At 49.4% G+C, this 21574-nt stretch overlaps 1 long non-coding RNA gene across 1 annotated transcript in view; it reads right to left on the bottom strand.

Moving 5' to 3' along the window:
- LOC138576774 (uncharacterized) overlaps positions 1–20769 on the bottom strand; it is a 169547-nt gene extending 148778 nt beyond the window's left edge. Inside the window, exon 1 of the long non-coding RNA XR_011303968.1 lies at positions 20692–20769. This is a non-coding gene — a long non-coding RNA (uncharacterized lncRNA). The remainder of the gene's footprint in view (positions 1–20691) is intronic.
- Positions 20770–21574: the final 805 nt, after the last annotated feature.

The raw sequence follows: 21574 nt of genomic DNA, 5'->3' as shown, positions 1-21574 counted from the left end.
ATTTTGGCAAGAGCCATATCAGGAAGTGTGGCCGAGGCAGATAAAATTCAGCAGAGAAGACGAGGTCTTTCTAGACAAGGAGGTAGAATTGCTAAGGGCAAAGAATGCAATCGGTCCGGATTCAGAAGGCCCAGGGGGTTTCATAAGCAATCTGTTTTTGGTCAAAAAGAGACACAAGGTCACACCAGTGATAAACCTGAGGGGTTTGAATTACTTTCTGGTGTACAGACATTTCAAGATGGAAGGCATCCATCCTCTAAGGGATGTTCTCCAGCAAGGATACTGGCTAGCAAGGATAGACCTCAGGGATGCGTATCTAACGATTCCAATCCGGCCAGAACAGACAAAACTCCTTCAGTTCCTTTGGAAGGGACGGAAGTGGGAGTTCAAATGTCTCCCCTTTGGGCTAGCGTCGGCACCATTGTGTTTCACCAAACTTTTGAGACCAGTGGTGGCACACCTGAGAGAGCAGGGGATCAGGCTGATTATTTACCTGGACGACATATGTTTAATGTGCCAGGACAAAGAAATTCTGGTTCGACAGGTCCTGTTAACCACGGGGTTACTACAACAGCTGGGATTCCTGATAAACTGGGAGAAATCACAGTTAGAACCAGCCCAGGATATGGAATTTCTGGGGTTCAGCTTAGAGACGACGCAGGGCATTCTCAAATTACCTCTAGTCAAAGTCAACTCAGTCAAGAGGGAGATCAAGGGGATGATAGCGAAGCAGGAAGTTTCCCTGAGGGAAATAGCGAGACTTATAGGACGTCTGTCATCATCGATACAGGCGATATTCCCAGGGCCTCTGCATTACAGAGCTTTGCAGAGGTTGAAGATCAGCCATCTCAGGAGAGGTTTTTCTTACGAACAGAAAGTGAGGCTATCACAGGAAGCGAAACTGGAGCTAGAATGGTGGTACTGCCACATGGAAGCCTGGAATGGCCGGGCGATATTTGGCTCATCCCCGGACCTGGTGATAGAGTCCGACGCCAGCCGTTGGGGATGGGGAGCCAGATGTGGAGATCAGTCGATAGGAGGGAGATGGTCGAGAGAGGAGCTGGGTCTCCACATCAATTGCTTGGAGCTTCTAGCGGGCTCCTTCGCGATTCAGTGCTGGACACAGAAAGGTGCAAAATTGTCCATTCTCTTTAAGATGGACAACGTTTCGGCAGTCAGATACATAAATCGGCTGGGCGGAACAAGGTCGCAGAAGCTGACGGAGATGGCCAAGGAGTTTTGGCAGATCTGCCTCCAGAAGGGAATAAACGTGAGAGCGGAACATTTGGCGGGGGAGCTCAATCTGGTAGCAGATTGGAACTCAAGATACCTGAGGGATTCCAGCGGCTGGCAGCTGGATGACTCAGTATTCCAGGAGATAATGCGCCGCAGGGGTCCCTGTCAGAAGGATCTCTTCGCTTCCAGGCTGAACAGGAAGCTCTCCAGATTTTACAGTTGGAGGCCGGATCCGGAAGCGACAGCGACAGACGCTTTTCTCCAGGTCTGGGGACCAGCAAGGGAATACGCGTTTCCCCTGTTCTCCTTGATAGCGCGCACAGTTGCGCATGTCAGACGTCAGCTAGCAACAGTGATCCTGATAACGCCAGACTGGAGAGGTCAAGCTTGGTTTCCGGATCTTCTAGAGCTGTCGTTCGAAGCCCCTATTCGGCTGCCAGCCAGGGAGGATATATTGCTAAATCCGGCAGGAGAGATTCATCCATTGGTCAGGTCAGGGAGTTTGAGTCTCCTGGCTTGGGCAATTTCAGGGAGAACTGGTCTAAGCCAGGACTTTCAGGCACAGCTCAGGAATTCATCAGGGAGTCTTGGGCTCCGGCGACAGGAAAGGCATATAGAGTGGCATGGCATAGATGGAGTGATTGGTGTCTGGAGAGACAAGTTGATCCCGTATATACAGATGTAGTACACATAGTGAATTTCTTAGCAGCGCAGGCAGCACAGGCGAAGGCTTACAGGACCATTAATAATTATAGGTCGCCGATTTCAGCAGGCCACGTGTACATAGACAATAAGCCTGTAGGCGAGCATCCCTTGGTGTGTAGGCTTCTGAAGGGTATCAGGTGTATGAGACCTCCCACTCCCAGATACTCTCGTTTGTGGGATGTGAGCATAGTTTTAAGGATGTTTGAAAGTTGGCCGGACAATGAATTCTTGTCTCGGAAAGCATTGTGGGCCAAGTTAACTACCCTTCTGTGCCTTATTTCTTGTAAAAGGGTCTCGGACGTGAGAGCTTTAGAAGCAAACAGAAAATCTTTTTCGCCTTCAGGGGTAGTATTTTTCATAGCAAGGAGAACAAAGACGAATATTAAATTGGTGGAGTACATGGCCTTTCCGGACAAGCTTAAGTTGTGTCCAGTTAGGTGCTTGAAAGTGTACGAACAAAAAGCGAATGAAGTGAGACCTGCGGGAGTAAGTCAGCTACTGATAGAGCTTAGGAAACCTTTTAGAGCAGTAGCATCAGCCACTTTATCTAGATGGGTCAGGTGGTGCATGGCCGAGGCAGAGGTAGACGTGCGGCAGTTCGGAGCACATTCTACACGAGGTGCTATGGCATTGTCTGCCTTTTTGGCAGGGGCTCGTCTGGAAGATGTCCTAAAGGCGGCAGACTGGTCTAACGAGGAGACCTTTAAGAATTTCTATTTTAGACCAGTGGAGCGAGTAGCATCGTTGGTGGTAGGTAAGCTTTAAACGAGCATAATCTGAGCCTCCGAGTCTTGACATAGAATACAGATTTTCCACACATTCGTTACCGAAAGTCATGATTCTATTAAAGACTCGGAGGCGAAAGATTATTCCACCCAATTTAAATCGCTATTATATAAGTTATGTTGTCATGTTGGTAAATAATGCAATCTTGCTTGGAAATAATGCAATCTTGTCTTGTGATAATAATGGTATTGCTATGCGATTGCCCACCCGTCCATGATGGGATTTCTAACGGCTTATGTTTGCTTCAGGAGCGGAACAGAAAGCAACAACTTGAGAAGATTAACTGGAATTAAGTCGTCTACCGGTTGGGGCGCAAGTTTATCAGTTCAGCGAAAGAAAGAGGAAGGACTTTGGGGTTGTTGGATATTATAAGGGAGAAGTGATGCTGATTGGAGGAGAGGATCACGTGTTTTTTCTTACAACCTATGGAAAACGAACTACAAAATTGCTGGGTTCTGTTGGAATTTGTAGTTTTTTGCCATTGTTTTCCATGTTATTGTTTTGTAATTGTTGCTGCTCGAGTTAGTAAAGAGAAGTCAGAGCATAATCTTTCGCCTCCGAGTCTTTAATAGAATCATGACTTTCTGTAACGAATGTGTGGAAAATCTTTACTATGCTCCATTCAGAACCTTCCAGCCATCACCCTCTGTTTAGCATCCTTCCAGCCCACAATGGGGCAGGTATGCCCAGACATGGGTACCGAGCCTGTTATGCCTAAAGACCCATGCTACACTTGCTTGGCAATGCACAGGGTAGCTGAAACATGTATGGGGTTGCTTGTGGTCTCATGCATGATGGCTGTGATCAAGCAGTTCAGGCTTCTCCCCACAGCAGGAGTGATGCGGGGAGGCCATTTCAAATGTCTCTCTAAAGAAGATGACCTCTCCCCCCAGGCGCAGTAGTTCAATGCAGGGACGTAATGCTGGAAGATTGGGAGCTGTCTGAGGTCCCAATGAGCTCGTTGACAGGGAAACGTGAAATGCAGTATTGTTAATGTTGGGAGGTCACAATATCGAGTGGAAAATAAAGTGGCTCAAAATAATGAGTGCAAGAATAAATGTATCTGAAAACAAACCAGAGGCTTGGATGGTGTTTGAGGGAAGCGAGGGTCAGGGGGCGTAAAACAAGGCAATCAAAATGAGCCCATTGAGCTATGTGTGGAAATAATATTGAGCAAAGCGTGAACGCCAATAATTTACAAAGAACACCAATGAATGAATCGGCTGCAATATTTCTGGACCAATGTGTTTAATAGGAATTCTAAATAATGAGGATGATGTCAAAGTAACCTCCAGCTTTCTCCGTTATATATTATAACAGGAAACCGTTGATGACGCAGCTCACGCTGCAGGTGAACCGTAGACAGCATCACAGAAGCCTGCAAGAACCGTCGGCGCGGTTATCGCCCCCGCTGCCAAGATCAGTGTGTTGCTTGCAGGTGAAGTGCGAATAAGTACAGGGCCGCCCGAGCCTTTCACCATTCCGTGGGAAACAAAACGGTTTTAATGGAGCTTGAAAATACTCGTCTCCCAAGCCTGGGCCCTGCTGGGGATTTAACCTGGGGACCGCTGCTAGCACACCAGTGTCACAGCCAGGCCCGGCCTTAGGGGCGGAGAGGTGGGGGTTTGTGGGGCGGCAGGAGGGCCACCTTTGTTTTGTCCTTCCCTGATCCAGCGCCTCACAAGGGGTTTATCACTGGAATAAGGCGCTCCTGAATACTAATGCATGAGCGCCCTATTCCAATTAAAACCTCCTCGCTCCCGCGTTGGCGCAGGGAGTAATCATCATGTGAATAGGGTGCTGAGCCTCGAAGGTGCTGACCCTATTGTTATTAAACGCGCCCCATCGTTGCGGCCGCATTTAATAACATAAGGGCGCCTGCCGCACCTTCTCCCCTAGGCCACCTCAGGGGAGCCTTTAAAAGACTCCCCTGAGCTGGGGTGGCAGGGGCTAATGGCGTCCCGGGGAGTCGCCCGGCCCACCCTGCCCTAAGGCCAGCTCTGGTCACAGCCACTGTGCTATTTCAGACTCAGGAGAAATTATTTTGTTGTATTCAATAGACTGCTTGACTTGATGGGCTTCATGTTTCAAACAGTCTATTGAATGAAACAAAGAGAGATTCCAGCACCTATGAAATAGCACAGTGCCATTTCGTGGGTGATGGATTTCTTTAGTTTCATTTAAGACTGCTTGACACATGAAGCATAAGGGCCTTTATGTGTCAGTCTATTCAATGAAACGAAGGACATTAAGTACCTATGAAATAGCACAGTGCCACTTCCAGAGAGCATCCTGGCTTGTCAGCAGTAGGACCAGGGTTCCAGTCCCCAGCAGGGGCGAGGGAGATCCGAACCCAAGCTCTGTCTATGGCAAGTCTGTCACATCACACTGTGCTATTCGGGAGATGCTGGATCACTCGTGTTTCGTTCAATAGACTGCTTGACACATAAAGCCTGTGTCAAGCGGGCTATTGGATGAAACAGGGCTCGGGTTTGAATCCCCGTCACTAGACAATAAAAAAAAAACTGCAAGAGAGGAAAGCCAATGTTTTTTATTGTCCCGTGCTGGGGACACTTCAGGCCACGCCCATCATTTAGGCCACACACCCTGTTACAGCCCCCCTCGATTTGTCACCCCACTTAAAGCACTGATAATAGCACGCCATTCACTTTGCGTGCATGTTATATACAAGAAATGCAATATTAGCGGCCATGCGACATACAAAGAACCCATTAAGTCCTGATTCACAGAAGCGATTTATAACGTCGCAATTCCATTGGAAAACGCTCTGTGCATCAGGCCCTTTCTTTTCGGAACTGGAAGGCAGGCCATTAGGCATCCCTGCGCTCTCTGTGGGAAAGGGTGGGGTCCCCCGGCTGCAGGGGGTGTCTTCTGGCGTGTGGGTGGGGTCTCTCTCTGTCAGGGGCTGTCTTCAGGCGGACACAGGCGGACCTTGCCGCACCAGGACGCAGCTCTCGCCTTCCGATGGCGCATGTCCCCGCTGGACCCGGCACCTGCTCCAGCCGCCTATCCGCCCCTCGGCAGCTGGGCGCGCCCGCCTAAAGGGCCTCCTCCAGAGCCAGGTAAGTGGACCCGGGGTGCCTCGAGACAGGCTGTGCGGAAATAGCACGAAGAACGCAGGGTACCTTGAAGTGACCCTGGAGGTCACACGTTTCAGTCCCAGTACGGAAACTCGGACGGTTTCCGGACTCGAGGCAGCGATCTCTTTAACCGGCAGGTGAAATGTTACTATCTAAAAAATATAGCTCAGTGCGTTAGAGCGCCTGTTTCAGGGTTTGGAATACAGCTGTCCGGATACCGGCTGTGCCCCGCATTAGAGCGCTCCGCGGGCTGGATCTAACACTTTACTGCTTCAGTTTGCTCCCGAAAAACGTTATTACCTATATCATCTGTGACCCAAAATGAAAGCAGCAGAGAGGGACAGTGAATTTAGTTGCATAGAGTCGGTGTTTTGGAACGCGCAAAAATACCTCCTTCCTACAGCTTCCTAACGCTTGGCGGCAATGTGTGTATATATATAATAATCACATATACCTGCATTAATAATATCTATATGCATGAATGCATCTTGAACAGATGAATGGACTCAGTTGCAGCAAACCAAGTGGAATGCTACAGGGTAGTAGGAAAGTTCGCATTCGTGGGTTTGCAAACGCCCTATAAATTCAGTCAGCAATTAAGAGAGGGTTAGTGGTCGAAGTGAGCAGGAACGGTCGGGAGCGGCGTTCCACTATTTTTAATTTTTACTGTTAACAGCTGCACTACTTTTTGCAACCATTTTCACCATTCTGGAACTGTTCGTTATGAAGTTAAATCACACGTCCCCACTTTATAACAACTAAACTGAAATCTATTTCAGCTCAATTGGCTGTCAACCAGAATGGCCGCACGCCTTGAAAAATGTGTTGCACGTTGCTCCCTTCCTTCATACTCTGTCCCCCGCCAGACACAGTGGTCCACTACCAGCCAGGCGCTGAAGCATGTTTTATACCCTGGCTTGTGCCCATGGGCGTGGAATAAAAGCTACCTTTATGTCATGTAATATGTAAGCACGAATGGGAAAACAGGCGGTTTTGCCGTTAACAGAGAAAAGGAACAGGAACCGGGGGAACATCAGAAAAAGGCCAAGGAAAACGTTACCAGCAGATGCAGAGCCGTTATCAACCCTAGCACGCACGTTCTGTTTCAAGAACATTTCGTTAAAATAAGAAAAAAATAGTTGACAGAATGTGTTCAACCAGTGGCGCCCCCAGACATTTTTCATAGGGGTGGCCACACTTGAAGTCTTGGGGTGGCACACCAAAACCAACATACATACATGAATGGGCCGGTGCTTTTATAAGGGTGGCCGTGGCCCCCCTTGGCAACCTCTTGGAGGCGCCCCTGTGTTCAACGTGAACATATGTTTTGTCATGTCTTGAACAACCAACAACAGGCGTCGTAAAGGCGGCTGATGTCGGTGGAGTTCGCGGCTGCGTGAAACTGCAAGATTTCAGCAGTTTAAAGAAATGGAGCCTCTAGTCCAAGTAGTTCTTTAACGATTCATAGTGGCATGAATTCCGCTTCTAAGCACTCAGCCTTTGGACAGGTGTGGGAAATAAAGCAGAAAGGTGACCTTGTTGCTGGGATCAAAGTGGTCAAGTGAAACAGCGGGGGGTCAGAAACAATTTTTTCTGGATTTGCAAGTGGACTCTTAGCCCAACTACCCGTTTACATTTGGGTTGGTTTTTGTTATAGCGCCGCGCAAACCTAGCTAAAAAGCAGCCAGGCGCTGTAGATGTCGTTCACAGTCACATAAGTGGACTGGGGAGGGGGTTACTTTATATGGCAAGGGGTGTTCGGGTCAAGTGAGTGAGATGCGATGTAGTTACACAAGGAGCATAGGAGACACCTATGCATTGACTGAATAAAAAGACACCCCATGAAAGCCTAGTCACGTGACTGTAACGTCTACTCGCGTCTGGAAACCAAGCCATTACCTCTTACATTCTAAAAGAAATGATGCCGCGTCCCCTTATACACATTACAGCCATTTGTATTTTTACGTAGCACTTCGTGCCCGATTCCGCCCGCTTCTGGGCGCTGTAGTAACAATTGGTGTGGTTAGGGACGCTCCTAACTCGCAAGCTACCCCCCTACCACTTCACACCAAGCAAGGACCCGGTCCAAAGAAGCCTTCAAAGCGCATCAGCCATTACTTTTGCGCCATCTTTTTCACAGCCGCACCTATGTTGCATTTCTTTCTTGTTTGTTCATTGTTAATGTCATTTTTTTTTTCTTCAAATACATTCACTGAAAAGGAAGGGGCGACCAAAGCAGTCACAATCCGTAAACCAAAAGAAAGAACCGCGTATAAAGGTAGAACGGGACCGTCGGCTCCCTGCAAAGCCCTAACGCAAAGCGCACAGAAACCCCCCTGCACAGAGGCAACAATAAAACGCGCCGTGCCTCGCACACGCGACCCAGTAGGAACCTCGGCCGTGGTCCCTCTGCTCCGACTGACTGACTCGCCCAGCCAAAGCGCCAAGGGGCCATAACAATGATACAAGACATGCCACAGCAAGGCCCAGTCATATTTTCTTTAAAAAAAAAAACAATAAACCTAGGTTTTTTGTTCGATAGTAAACTTGGATTGTTCAGGGCCGTCCGCTTCAGCGTGGAATCCCAAAGAATTCTATTCGGATCCATGTAATCATCTTTCCCCAAATATTCTAGGAGGGGTATAATTATATATTATTACCTCCAGTGCGAGGTTATTTGGGGAACGTGTTTGGTAGCCTGGAGGGTGCATCATTAAAGCATTTTATTTTTTAAAAGTCGCCAACCTGACGCCTTTTTTCATGGCGACATTATTACCTGATACCTTCTAGTTTGAGTATGCTGGCGTCACGCAATGTGCCACTCTACCCCAGGCGCTTGGGGTGGCATGTCTTGAATGCCAAGGGAGCTTGACTGGGGCGGCTCCGGAAGTCTGGCGGAATTGTAAAGCTTGCTCTTAATCTGCCTCATTACTATTCAGTGACAGGAGCTTCGGCGATTGGCTGCCAGTCGCTCACAGGATTATATTTAACGCCCAAGTGATAATTCCCCAAATCTACCTCTGGAGCATGACCCGCGTTGCCATCTGATGAGCGTCCTAGAACCCTGCGTTGCTACAGGACTCTGCCTGTACCCAAGACCCTGAGACCTAGAACATGGTGGCGCTCGGGAGCGTGTCTAGGAACCTAGTACATGGGGGCGTTCGGGAGCGTGTCTAGGAACCTAGAACATGGCGGCGCTCAGGAGCGTGTCTAGGAACCTAGAACATGGTAGCACTCGAACATGGCAGCTCTCGGGAGTGTGTCTAGGAACCTAGTACATGGGGGCGCTCGGGAGCGTGTCTAGGAACCTAGAACATGGCGGCACTCGGGAGCGTGTCTAGGAACCTAGTACATGGGGGCGCTCGGGAGCGTGTCTAGGAACCTAGAACATGGCGGCGCTCAGGAGCGTGTCTAGGAACCTAGAACATGGTAGCACTCGAACATGGCAGCTCTCGGGAGTGTGTCTAGGAACCTAGTACATGGGGGCGCTCGGGAGCGTGTCTAGGAACCTAGAACATGGCGGCACTCGGGAGCGTGTCTAGGAACCTAGTACATGGCGGCGCTCAGGAGCATGTCTAGGAACCGAGAACATGGCGGCACTCGGGAGCGTGTCTAGGAACCTAGTACATGGGGGCGCTCGGGAGCGTGTCTAGGAACCTAGAACATGGCGGCACTCGGGAGCGTGTCTAGGAACCTAGTACATGGGGGCGCTCGGGAGCGTGTCTAGAAACCTAGAACATGGCGGCACTCGGGAGCGTGTCTAGGAACCTAGTACATGGCGGCGCTCAGGAGCATGTCTAGGAACCAAGAACATGGCGGCGCTCGGGAGCGTGTCTAGGAACCTAGAACATGGCAGCGCTCGAACATGGCAGCTCTCAGGAGCGTGTCTAGGAACCTAGTACATGGGGGCGCTCGGGAGCGTGTCTAGGAACCTAGAACATGGCGGCGCTCGAACATGGCAGTGCTCAGGAGCAGGGCCGGTCTTACAACAGATTGCACCCCAGGCGGGAAGCATTGTTGGCACCCCCCTCCCCCGACCTGTGATCTCATGCATGTGTCATGGGCTGAGCAGTGGGTATGGGGACTATGAGTTGACAAAATTGTCAATGCTGGCATCTGCTGAATTTCATGAACCTCAGAAAACAGCAATAAGAGGGTCAAACCCGAACAGGCCTGGTTATGTTAGTCTGCTTTTGCTCTTCATTTTTAGTAACAATGACCAGTTTGCTGCTGTGACTTAGGTCAGAGAATCGACAGTTTCAGATCTACACTAATGTCATTCGTATGACCTCAAACATTTAGCCACTCTTAAAAGGTGATGAACTGGTCTTGAACAGTGTTACTCAAACCTTCAAGAACAAGCACCAGCAACATACCCACCGATAGCTGTACAAGCCCGTCTATCTCAGCATTAAAAGACATGCATTTATGCAATATGCATTGCATCAAATATTTCAGGGGAAGTTAAATATATTTAGGAGGGACACACGTAAACAATATCACTACTCCATGTGAGTGGTAAAGTCTACTTTAAACATATGCAGAGAGTTGACATGCATGTACAATTCAACATAGCTCCCAATGTTAATGTTGGAGAGGTAGCGTTCTAAATTTATGACATTTAATGTGGACTTTACATTGAAACACACTGCAGTGCATTACCGCGGCAGAGAAATGGCAGTTCGAGTATTGGGGTTTGTTTCGCTCATGCACGTGAACTCTCAACATTCTTAAATGTTTCCTTCGTGATCACTCATTTTAGCTCCCAACAGCACCATGAAACTGTAAGATCGCAAGGAAAAACGATGTCTACCATCCCAACATAAAAACAAAAACAATCAAATTCTTAAAGGGTGGAAGGCAACCTTTTCTTGATACTCGTTAAGTTTACTTTTTGCAAATTACTAGTCGCGTGCTGCTTGAATAACAGCGGCCCTTGCACATTGTGCAGTGTATAGATGAATTTCATTTCAAGGGACTTGGAATACTGCGGGTATCAGGGGAAGCATCTCCAGTGTACCCCAAGCGTAGTGCGCTTTGCCCTCCACCCTCACCCCCCAGCCTTGCAGCCCTGCGCTTTTTCACATTCTCCATTATGGTAAAGAACATTGTCCCGAGCTTGGGAGAGAAATGGACTATGCAGAAGGAGCTGCCTCCCCAGGGTGTGTTTGGCTGCTGGTGAATCAAATGCAGAAATGGGTGGCATCAAGAGGCCACGCTCTGAAACATCTTTTGTGCACTGGTTGGTCACACGACAGAAAGTGTGAGCAGGTGATTCCCCAACACTTGAACCATTCTTTAGAGACCTGGCTTTGATTAATGTGCCGTTGGCTAGTCATGGCCATTTCCCAGCGTTTGTGTTAAGGGAGATCGGGAGCTGCACCGTGCAGGGTATTTTAAAGGCCATGAATTGATGCTACAGCATGTCGCCCCCAATTGAACAAGGAAAGTGAAGCATGCATCCTGCAAATCTGGGTATTTGCATTATACGGAAGACGGGCCAACCGTCCACGGAGACGGTTTCTACTGTAGTTGCTGAGTCACTTTCCCAAGCCAGCTGCCGTGCAGACTTCGCTCAGCTTTTGGTCCAGTGCCTGCATCCATCCTTCACACCATCATTCACAAGGCATGTTTGTGTAGGTGTTTATCTCGTTAGACTAGCGTGATTGCTATTCCAAACAAAAGAAGCACAACAACAAAGAGTAGAAGACAAGTCTGAGCGAACAGTGAAATGTATGAAACTCTTGCACTAAAATAAAGTCAGCAGTGCATGCCCAGGAAACAGGGAAGGACTAACCATATGCTCGGGAGCGGGAACTAGGGGGGCGTAGTAACCTCCAAACCGGCTCACGTGTGGTACTGGTCCCCAGGGCCTCGCCCTCGAAGTGATTTTGGCCTGGCCACGTGTCGACTGGCCGACGGACGGACCAATCCAACCCCACTGGAACTTGCAACTGTCTAAGATCTGCTGACGGTGACACTCTGCCCAGGTCTTCCGAGAACCGGCCTTTTGATCTCCTGAGGAGAGTCCACCACCAGTGCTCGCTTCCTTTTTCATGACTACTTGAGCCTTGACAAAAGTGTCTAGCTTTGTGGCCTCCAGAGGCCGTTCTTGGTTGGCCCAGTCATCTCCGCAATACCATTTTAAAATAAATAAAACACCTATGCAGCAATAGGCCTCACCTGCGAGGACGGGAGCAGGAGGAAAGAAGTGTGCTTGCCTTGGCAGGCTGTAGTTACTGCTGGTTTTCCTGAAACAAGGTCCAATCAGCGAGGGCAGGATGCGGCAACTGTTTGTATTTGCTGATTCTGCTGCTTGGCAGTGTGTGCTTGTGATGGGAACAACTTCAGCATTTAGTGACCCAATCGCTCCTCTTTCCTGTAGTGGCTGGGGCCGACAACACCAGCCAGCCCCAATCGATCCACACTTCAGTGTCAGTGCGCGCCCATAGCCTGGAGGAGGGCACACTGCATGTGCGCCCATGGGCCTGGCTGGCGCCAGCGGCGCCGGCACCACCCGGGGCCGGGGGAAGCTAATAAAGCAACAAATGTTGCTAATTTATTTGCCAATTGCACTGCCCTGCCTGTGGGCCGAGGCCAGGCCTGTTTCTTGGCCCGGGCGAGGTGGGCAACTGCCCGGGGCACAATAGCCCCGAGGGGTGCAATTGCCACGGTCCCTGTAGCCTCTGGAGGGGATGGAATTCCCCAGTTTGTGGGGCGGCGCATTGACGTGGGGAAAGTTCCGCAGGTCAGGTGCTGGCGCTGCCCCTTCCGACTGTAATGTCACGTAGTACAAAAGTACTATGTGACATTACAGAAGTCAGAGGCTCCCTCTGACCACTTTTGCGCAACTTGGGATGGGGGGCATTAGCACACCAATAAAAACACTTTAGGTCCCCCTGCAGCTAAGACCAGCCCCTTCCATCACAATGCCGGCAGGAAACTGCTAATGGTGGCCCATTAGTCACTAAATGGTTTTGTGCTGGCATTGAGATGGGAGGGGAGGTGCCGTGGGGAGTGGGCGTGCCTTGCAGGGACGCACCTTGGGCCCCGACACGGTACAAACGGAGACCCGTTTGGGCCCATGGCGCGTCCCTGCAAGTTCAGAAAATGGCCAAAATAATAGTTTAAAGTAGCGCTATTTCTTTCATGCCACTTCTTTTCCAAACTATATATCAATTACACTTTAAACCACTTCCATGGTAATGGTGATGAGTTACTTCACTATGCGGATAATAGTTTTGACCAGTGTTGCTGAGCAAATATTCTTTAAGCCACGAACCAGTTTATTAATTTATTTATGCAATGTTTGTCGGGTTCATGGAGACAGATTATTTATTTATGCAATGTTTGTCGGATACCTGTATCCGACACACATTGCATAAATAAATAAATATACAGGTACCCGACAAACATTGCATGAATAAATAAATAATCCTGGTCCATGTATCCTTACAACAGTCAAGACTTTACTGTATCAAAACATACACTTGATTCCCATTCAAAGAATGTTAAAGTGATTGTTTATTGGGTTCAGGTGGCTCCTTGTCATTGCCCTTTTGGCTTAGGTTGCCTCCAAACCCTCTTCAGCATCTTGTGTTCTTTGTTGGTTGTATATACTGCATCCTATGCCATATTCATGGTCTCTTTGTGTGCCCACTCCTCATTATCTGCAGCCTAAGTGGGACTGGGGCATACAATTGTCTTGGGCACCAATGAAAAAGTGGCAATTCATTCCTTGTGTGATGGACTGTTTGACTTTGGGTAGGAGTTCCTTAACGGTGTAGTTTGGGAATGGCGTGCAGGGTGCAGTGGGAGTGGTGCGCGGGGTGCGGTGGGAGTGGAGCGTGGGGTGCATTGGGAGTGGCGCATGGGATCGGGTGCGGGGTTGGGGGGCGCATTCCCAGTGTTTTGCCCTGGGCACCAAATGGACTAGAAACTTCCCTGGCCGAGGCCACAGCCTTCAGCAGTGCCTGTGGTCGAATACACGTGTAACACGTTTGTTTCCTAACATTATAAAAATTAACAGGCACATTTGTTTTTATAATGTTAGGACACGAACGTGTTACACGTGTATTCTAGCACTGGCACTGTAAACTGCTGGTGCAGCGCCCCCTAGAGGCTGACTGACGTCAGCCAGCCGCCTGGGCTGCCTGATGCAAAGACCGGCCCTGCTCAGGAGCGTGTCTAGGAACCGAGAACATGGCGGCGCTCGGGAGCGTGTCTAGGAACCGAGAACATGGCGGTGCTCAGGAGCGTGTCTAGGAACCGAGAACATGGCGGCGCTCCGGAGCGTGTCTACGAACCTAGAACATGGCGGCGCTCGGGAGCATGTCTAGGAACCTAGAACATGGCGGCACTCGAACATGGCGGGGCTCGGGAGCGTGTCTAGGAACCTAGAACATGGCGGCGCTCGAACATGGCGGCGCTCGGGAGCGTGTCTAGGAGCCCGCAAATGAAATCTGCTTCCCTGAGATTTCAGATGCGCCATCGCCCTCTCATCCTTCAGAGCGCATTTACAGAACTACCGCGCCTCTCGCTTATTAACAGGACATTTGGTGGGAAGCTGCCTTCATTTGTGAAAGATGTACTTTAGAAGTGCCTACCTACACCCTACACCTAAACAAATACACTACGTAAAAGAGAAAACATACATGAAATGAAACATTTCAGTTCGCCGCATAGACGCATAAGAAGAATGTTTTAACATGGGAAAGTCCCATTGAAAACATTTCTGTAAATCAGGCCCTTGGGGCCAATTTCACAGAGCGTTTTCCAATGGTGTTTTGCCATTGTAAAAGAGCTGTGTGAATGAGCCCTTTTAAGCAGGGCTGGACTGGCCTACAGGGAACTCCGAAGATTTTCCGGTGGGCCTCTGCACCCTGGGCCTCTTTTGTGTGGTATTTCCACATTTCTTTATAGGAAAAGGTTTGGACTTGCTGAAAATGTGGAATATGGGTCCACTTTGAAAATGATTTCCAGGGTCTCTTTTGGTTCCCTGACCACCCCTTCCCTAAGGGTCTGATGTACACATTTCTTTTGGTATCCGGTAATAAAATTGCTGCAAAAATGTTGCCGGTAAAAAAAATCCTGGCAAAAATGCTGTTGTATGACCCGGTAAAGGTGTACCCCATTATACCATTTAAGGGGAGCGGGGGTTGTGGGGGTGTCCCCCGCTCCCTTTACATGATTGTGGCGGCAAAACCACGGCCATTTTTGCAGCAATTTTAAGACATGGAACCTTTATTTCAATTTTTTCAATGGGATTGTGCCATTGCAGAAGGCTTTTGTAAATCAGGCCCTAAGCATGCTGCCTCAGGGGGTGTCATTTTTGAACCTCCAAGAAAAGGAAATATATTTGAGCACATCATAGTGTCAGAGACAGCATAGCAGCCTCTTTTCCCTTTTTCTCCCTCCTTTTTAATAGGTGTGGGAGGATAGCTCAGGGCAATGTGCTCGCCTTGGAAGCAAAACGACACGAGCAACACAGCTTCGATCCCAGGTCCGTGCTTAGAAACCTCTGGGTATTAAGCCGTTATAAATAACCAATTACAATTACAAACAGGGAGAGAACAAAGACAAACTTGGCTTTCGTTGCACAGAGCGGCAGAAGCGATGCTGGACTCCCCTACCACACAATTGTCCCCCTTCCTCTATCCCAATAGCAGTTTCTCCCATTCGCTTTGAATTGAAGGACATTATATCTGACCATCTCTCACTACCTTCGTCCCTACATATGTTTGAGTGATTTTTGGTACCATTAAAAAAATATACATTGTTCAGCACTTTGACAGCCCGCTAGTTTATTAATTTAATGTTCAGAGCACGTTTATCCAGAGTGCTAAACCATTATAAAGGTGATTAGGTAAAATTCGAAAAACCGAGTTAAATGCAGTCTTTTTCCATTTCCTCCTGAGATACTGCACGCGGCACAAAACAGGGCACTTAGATGCAAATGTTCCAGTATTCACAGGGCCTGATTCACAGAAGCATTTTATAATGGCAAAAACCCCATCAGAAAACGCTCTGTGAATTAGGTGCTTAGTCTCATCTTTAACAGCTACATAATGATGAGTAAAACATGAGGCAAACTGTGGGCTGTAGATCTCGGGAAGGCTGGATTTGGCTGTTCCAGAAAGACAGACAGTAATAGGTATAAATCATTACCTCCACGTCCACTCTTCCTCGTCCCAGTACTTACTTCATGAGGCCCCTGCCTCCGACACAGGACCTTCTTCTATTTCTTTAAATTCCTATAACTCCTTCCCCACATCCACGTCACTTAGTTTAATTTTTCCTGCCTCTGGCAGGTTGGACTTTCTCTTCCCGGTGCGGGGCACTGGGGAGCACCGATTGCTGGCCCCTGGGGGGGGGGGGGCTGTGTGGCGCATGCCGTTTCCTCGTGCTCTGTATACACATCTTTATTGGAAATAATGGCAAGCACTTGGCAGTATGGCCTAGCCTTCCCTTTTTGTTGTGAGGCCTCTCTGCTTCTTGTCGTGGGGTGACAGTGGCAGAGAGTCTTTGAAAGTGCTGGGGCTTTGTTCTGTCACAGGCATGTCACATACTACCCGCTCCTCAGACACACGCAGCCCAGGATGCACCGAATGTTGGCTGCATTCTTTGCGTGCAGCCTGTGAAAACGGCGCAGATTTGGACGCGTCTGCAAGCGGCCTGAAGGGTACCGGCCTGGCATAGTCTACACTTCAGGTTCGAGTCTCTGCGGTGCTGACTCGGCATTTCATCCTTCCTAGACCGACGCATTGGAACGATTTAGAGCTTGGGGCTACCAGCTACTGGATACAGGGCTCAAGCCATCTCTCAGTAATGTGGCGAGTTAGTGGTGTGTTTGGGTCTGTGCTAGCTATGGACGCAGACTCCTTGTCCTGTCCTCTTCCTCTGAACTGCACGAGGGAAGGTCAAAGGAGATGATTTTCTTTTCCCTTGTCGGGCATGGAATTATAGAAAATACATCATGGAAGTAATGGCCATTCAGAGGGTTCCCAGTGTCTCTTCTTTTAGGGCCTAGGTCCTCCGGTGCTGACATGTTGCTTTCACGCCTCCTCTTAGACTTGTGGGAAGTGATATGGCACATAGTGGCACATGTCTGTGCTTAGAGGGGTTCTCAGAGCCCCTGGCCCGGTGGAGGGGGATGTCACTTCAGTGGGTTTTTCCAGTGTAGGAATACCCCAGGTGGGGGTTGCCTTTGATGTCTGCTATCCGGGATGGATTGCTTTGCCCTGCTTTGTGACAGTACTCTGCCCTTTTGACGCCAGCCTGGTGGCTCCTCTGTCGGCCGGGGGGGGGCTGGTCTGCTGGACTTCTGGGCTATCCTGTATCTTCCTTTTGATAAATCGGATCTTTTTGTGGGCTGACAAGCATGCATTGTGGCGCAGGCATGCTTCAACGTCCTGTGATTTTCCTCTGGTGCAAGTGCAGTGACTGGCAGTTGTCCATGGCTCCTCGTCTCTATCTTCTCTGAGGTGTATGGGACCGGTGGGGTTCGGCTTCCTGGGTGATGGGCTCCTTCCGGATGGGGGGTATCGGTTGCAGTTCCTGTCTCCTCCTGTCCAGGTTTGCATGGTTAGGACTTTGGTACCCAGCTCACGGTCCAAGTAGTTGGCCATGGGATCCGTTCTCTAGGAAGGATTGTTGTGGGTTACCGTCTTGCCCATTCCTCTCTCTGTTCAGAGTGAAGTTTTCTACTTGCGGGTGTTCCTGGTCCCTATGCCTTCTAGGATGCGTCAACTGCTTATGGGTCTCAAGACCCTGCACTGCTTGTGCGGACGTCTGGGGAGAGTGTACTCTGGATGTTGTGCAGGGGGGGCGCTTGCTGGCTGGTCTGGGCTGGGTTCTCAGAAGGCAGTGTGTCTCGGCTCGCCTGTTGCTGAAGTTACGGGGCACGTGGCGTCTTGTGTTTTTTCGGTTCCTTGAGCCCGTCTTCGGTTATGTCCCCTGGTGTCTTATACTCTCTCCCACTGGTTTTCGACGTCTCGGCTTTCGTAGTTGTGTTTTCGGTGTCCCCAGCGCTGCGAGTCTCCCTGCTGTGGTGGCGGGGGGTTTCAGGTCTACAGGCTGAGGTGTGCATGGTCCATCCTCCTTGGCCTCTCTTACTACCGACGCCAGCAGAAAGGGTCTACATTGGGGGTCCTCGCAGCTCAAGGGTTGTGAGATCTGGGGAGAGCCGGCGATCAACCAATTGGCAAGAGTTGTGCCATTGTCCAAGCTCTGGTGTACTACAAGGAGTTGCTGGACGGTCGGCGGTTTTGATCCGATCGGACAATACGACGGCCTTGCCATATGTCAACTGCAAAAGGGGTTCCGGCTGTTCCTTGAATGCTCTGGCAGCGCTGATAGGCACCTGGGAGAAATCTCATCTGGTGTCTCTGGTGGCCTCACGTATCAGAAGGGTGGACAATGTTCAAGCGGATCTTCTCAGATGCCGGTTTTCACTCCTCGGCGGAACTGGTCCTGTTGGCCCAGGTCTTGGCAGTGACCTGTGTCAGATTAGGGTCCCTGGTTCTAGACCTGTTTGCATCCCCGGCCTCAGCAGAAGTTCGCCTCTTCTGCTCTCGGTTTCAGGCCGGGGGGATTGGGGAATCGACGCCTTCTCTGTACAGTGGCCTTGGGGTTTTCCTTTATGCCTTTCCGCCTATTCCCCTTCTGCCCCGGGTGGTTTGGCGCATCAGAGTGTTCAGGGTGACTGTGTTGTTGTTAGCTCAGTTCTGGTCCCGCCGGAGTTGGCTCCCCTCTCTGTTGGAACTTCGGTCCTAGGAACCTTGGCTGATTCCGAGGTGGCCGTGTCCCCTTCAAGGGGATCTGAGGTTGGAATTCCACTGGATGCAATGGGCAGTGTGGCTATTGCTCAGTCTAGGTTGATATCTCAGGGGTGCTCAGATCCTGTAGTTGAGTACATAATGGATGCTCTTAGACCCTCCACTCTGATGGTGTTCTGATAAAGGGCTTCCCCCTTGGGATCTCCCTCTTGTATTACGGTTCCTTCAAGGGCCTCCTTTTGAGCCCTTTTCCGAGATTGATATCAAACATCTTACACTGAAATCTGCTTTTCTTATTGCCTTCACTTCTGCCCGTAGGCTTGGGGAGATTGGGGCTCTCTTATGTCACCCTCCTTTCCTGAGGGTGTTGCCAGACTCGGTGCTGCTGAGGTGTGGTCCGAAGTTCCTCCCTTAAGTTGTATCGCGGTTTTCATACCTCTCAGGATCTGGTTCTCCCTGACTTCTTTCATGATCCGAGAATGCATGAGGAGGTGGCTTGGCTTAACATTATGTCCGGCGGGACGTGTTGGAGTATTTGGCTAGGTTTGCTTTTTCCCACCAATCTGATAGTCTTCTGATTGCTTGTGGTCCGACTAAGGCTGGGCAAAACGCATCGGTGGTTTCCATTTTCCGATGGTTCCGGGTTGTGATCCCAGTGCCTATATGGCTTTTGGCCTGCCTGTGCATGATCAGGGGCGGTCCGCCAGGGGTTTGGCGGCTTCCTGGGCTGATGCAAGGAGGGTTTTTCTCTGCAAGAGATTTGTATGGCTGCCGCCTTGGCTGGTCTAGGGATTTCCATCAACCGCTATGGGTTGAGTTTCTCCCACTCGGGGGGTTGGTTCCTTCGTGGTTGGAGTTTTATCTGTGGGGATGTGAATTAAGAGTTATTGTGGGTGTGTTTGCTGCACTGTTTTTAGCTCTGTTTCTCATTGGGACCTTTTCCCCGTAGCTGCTTTGGTATACCTCATGAAGTAAGTACTGGGACGAGGAAGAGTGGACGTGGAGGTAATGCTCTGATTACTTACCGGTAATCTTCATTACTCCTAGTCCTACTCTTCCTCGTCACAGTACTAACGACCCTCCTCACCCTCCCTGCGGGGAAGGTCCCATGCTCTGGCTTGGTAATATGAAACTAAGTGACGTGGATGTGGGGAAGGAGTTATAGGAATTTAAAGAAATAGAAGAAGGTCCTGTGTCGGAGGCAGGGGCCTCATGAAGTAAGTACTGTGACGAGGAAGAGTAGGACTAGGAGTAATGAAGATTACCGGTAAGTAATCAGAGCAATATCCATCTTCAGGGCTTTGAGCTGTCCTTCAATGGTAATAATCTTAACTCATTTTTTATCTGTTCACCTACAACAAGTAATATATGGGGATTAGCCTACGTGTACTTCCCCATTATTCAATTACTCATTACCACCTTAGTAGTCAACATGTAACTAACCTCTATTGTTGTACAGATTACCAAGGTTTGGTCTAACCGGCAAGGAGATACACTCTATTACTGACATGATCACACCCATATTGCTAGTATACTCGCAGATCTCACTTAGCTTGGTCGATATGACATCAAGCCTCGGCACTCAACCTGCTTCAAACGATTCAGGTAAACTGTGTATACAAATGTTCATGTATTGAGTCGAGACCCCATCATGCTGTGCTGCAATATTTGAAAAATACTAATAACAACAATGGGGCCTGTTAGTCGTCCATCTGTGGACCCAACTGACTTCTTGCTCGATACTATATAGTAGCGGTCTGCAAAGCTTGACACGGAATCCTGACTGCGGGTAGCACTGTGTGAAACGTGTTATCCAGATAGTTTAGCTGTAACTCACGTGTATCTGTGCTAACAGCCATAATGGCATAGGACGTAACTTGTTACTTATAAACATTACTCGGTATAGCTGAACGGGAGCAGACGCGGAATGGCAGCCGCAAAGCCGGAGTTTGCCTCGTTCCTTTAGCAACGTATGGCAGCACTGTCAATCTCTATTAGTTTCTACGGTCCTCGTGGGGACTGGATCTGTAATACCCGTGATCAATCCAAACGGGAATAGCGTTCGTACCCAGTTAGATCCCACTTACTTGGTGCTAGGCTATGACACGAAAAATGAGGCAGAAGACCGGCAGCACGGTCGGTTGCACCATGGCCGTGAAAACAACTTCCGTAACTATAGCAACAACCAAGACAAGCAACCGATAGCAGGGTGCTAACGTTGCGGCCATCTTGGTGTCTGTTGGGACTCCATCCCGTATATGTCCGTGTGGCCTGTTGCCAATGTACTGCCTGATTCATGGAATTATTTGCGTAAAAAACGCAGATTTGCGCGTCTTTCTGCCTGAAAATCCCTGTTTGAAGTATGGGGATTTTCGTACAGAAAGGCGCGCAAATCTACGTTTTTCATGCAAATAATTCCATGAATCAGGCTTTTAACAGTGAATACCCATCACGGATTGTCCCTCGGATGGGATCCCACATATCCAGTTATGTGGCTTATTGTATAACTGAATCGGATGACCCAAAATCAAATTCCATCAACCATTGGTTCTCAAAGGCCCATAATGCCCCCAGGGACAGTTGCGTGTCTATCTATCCGGCTAAAAAAGAGAGAAGGGAATGAGGAGCTACCGGCTACACTCTCAGGCATGGCCCACTTACATTCTATAAGGAACGTGGGATGAGCCGAGGGCTCAGTTACCTCAATTCCAATGGTCAATAACATATGGCAACAATATTTAGAAGCTGACACACCATATCCTGAGCGCAGAACACACTGTAGGACAGTCACACCACCGTACATATTCAGTATATGCCTGCACCAATGACACTGGGCTGCAGGCAATCATGGAATCCTCTCAGGCGTAATCAGCTCACAGTCTAGATGAAACACATCAGGTCCCATTCACAATTACCCTCCCCCCCCCTTTGAGGGAGTGGGTCCAATACCTCTTACCCAGGCTTTCTCTC

Source organism: Ambystoma mexicanum, chromosome 1p, assembly GCF_040938575.1.
Source record: "Ambystoma mexicanum isolate Mex_15411 chromosome 1p, UKY_AmexF1_1, whole genome shotgun sequence".
NCBI classification, from domain to species: Eukaryota; Metazoa; Chordata; class Amphibia; order Caudata; family Ambystomatidae; genus Ambystoma; species Ambystoma mexicanum.
The sequence above is the reverse complement of the archived record's forward strand: the minus strand, read 5'-3'. Positions and strand labels throughout refer to the sequence as shown.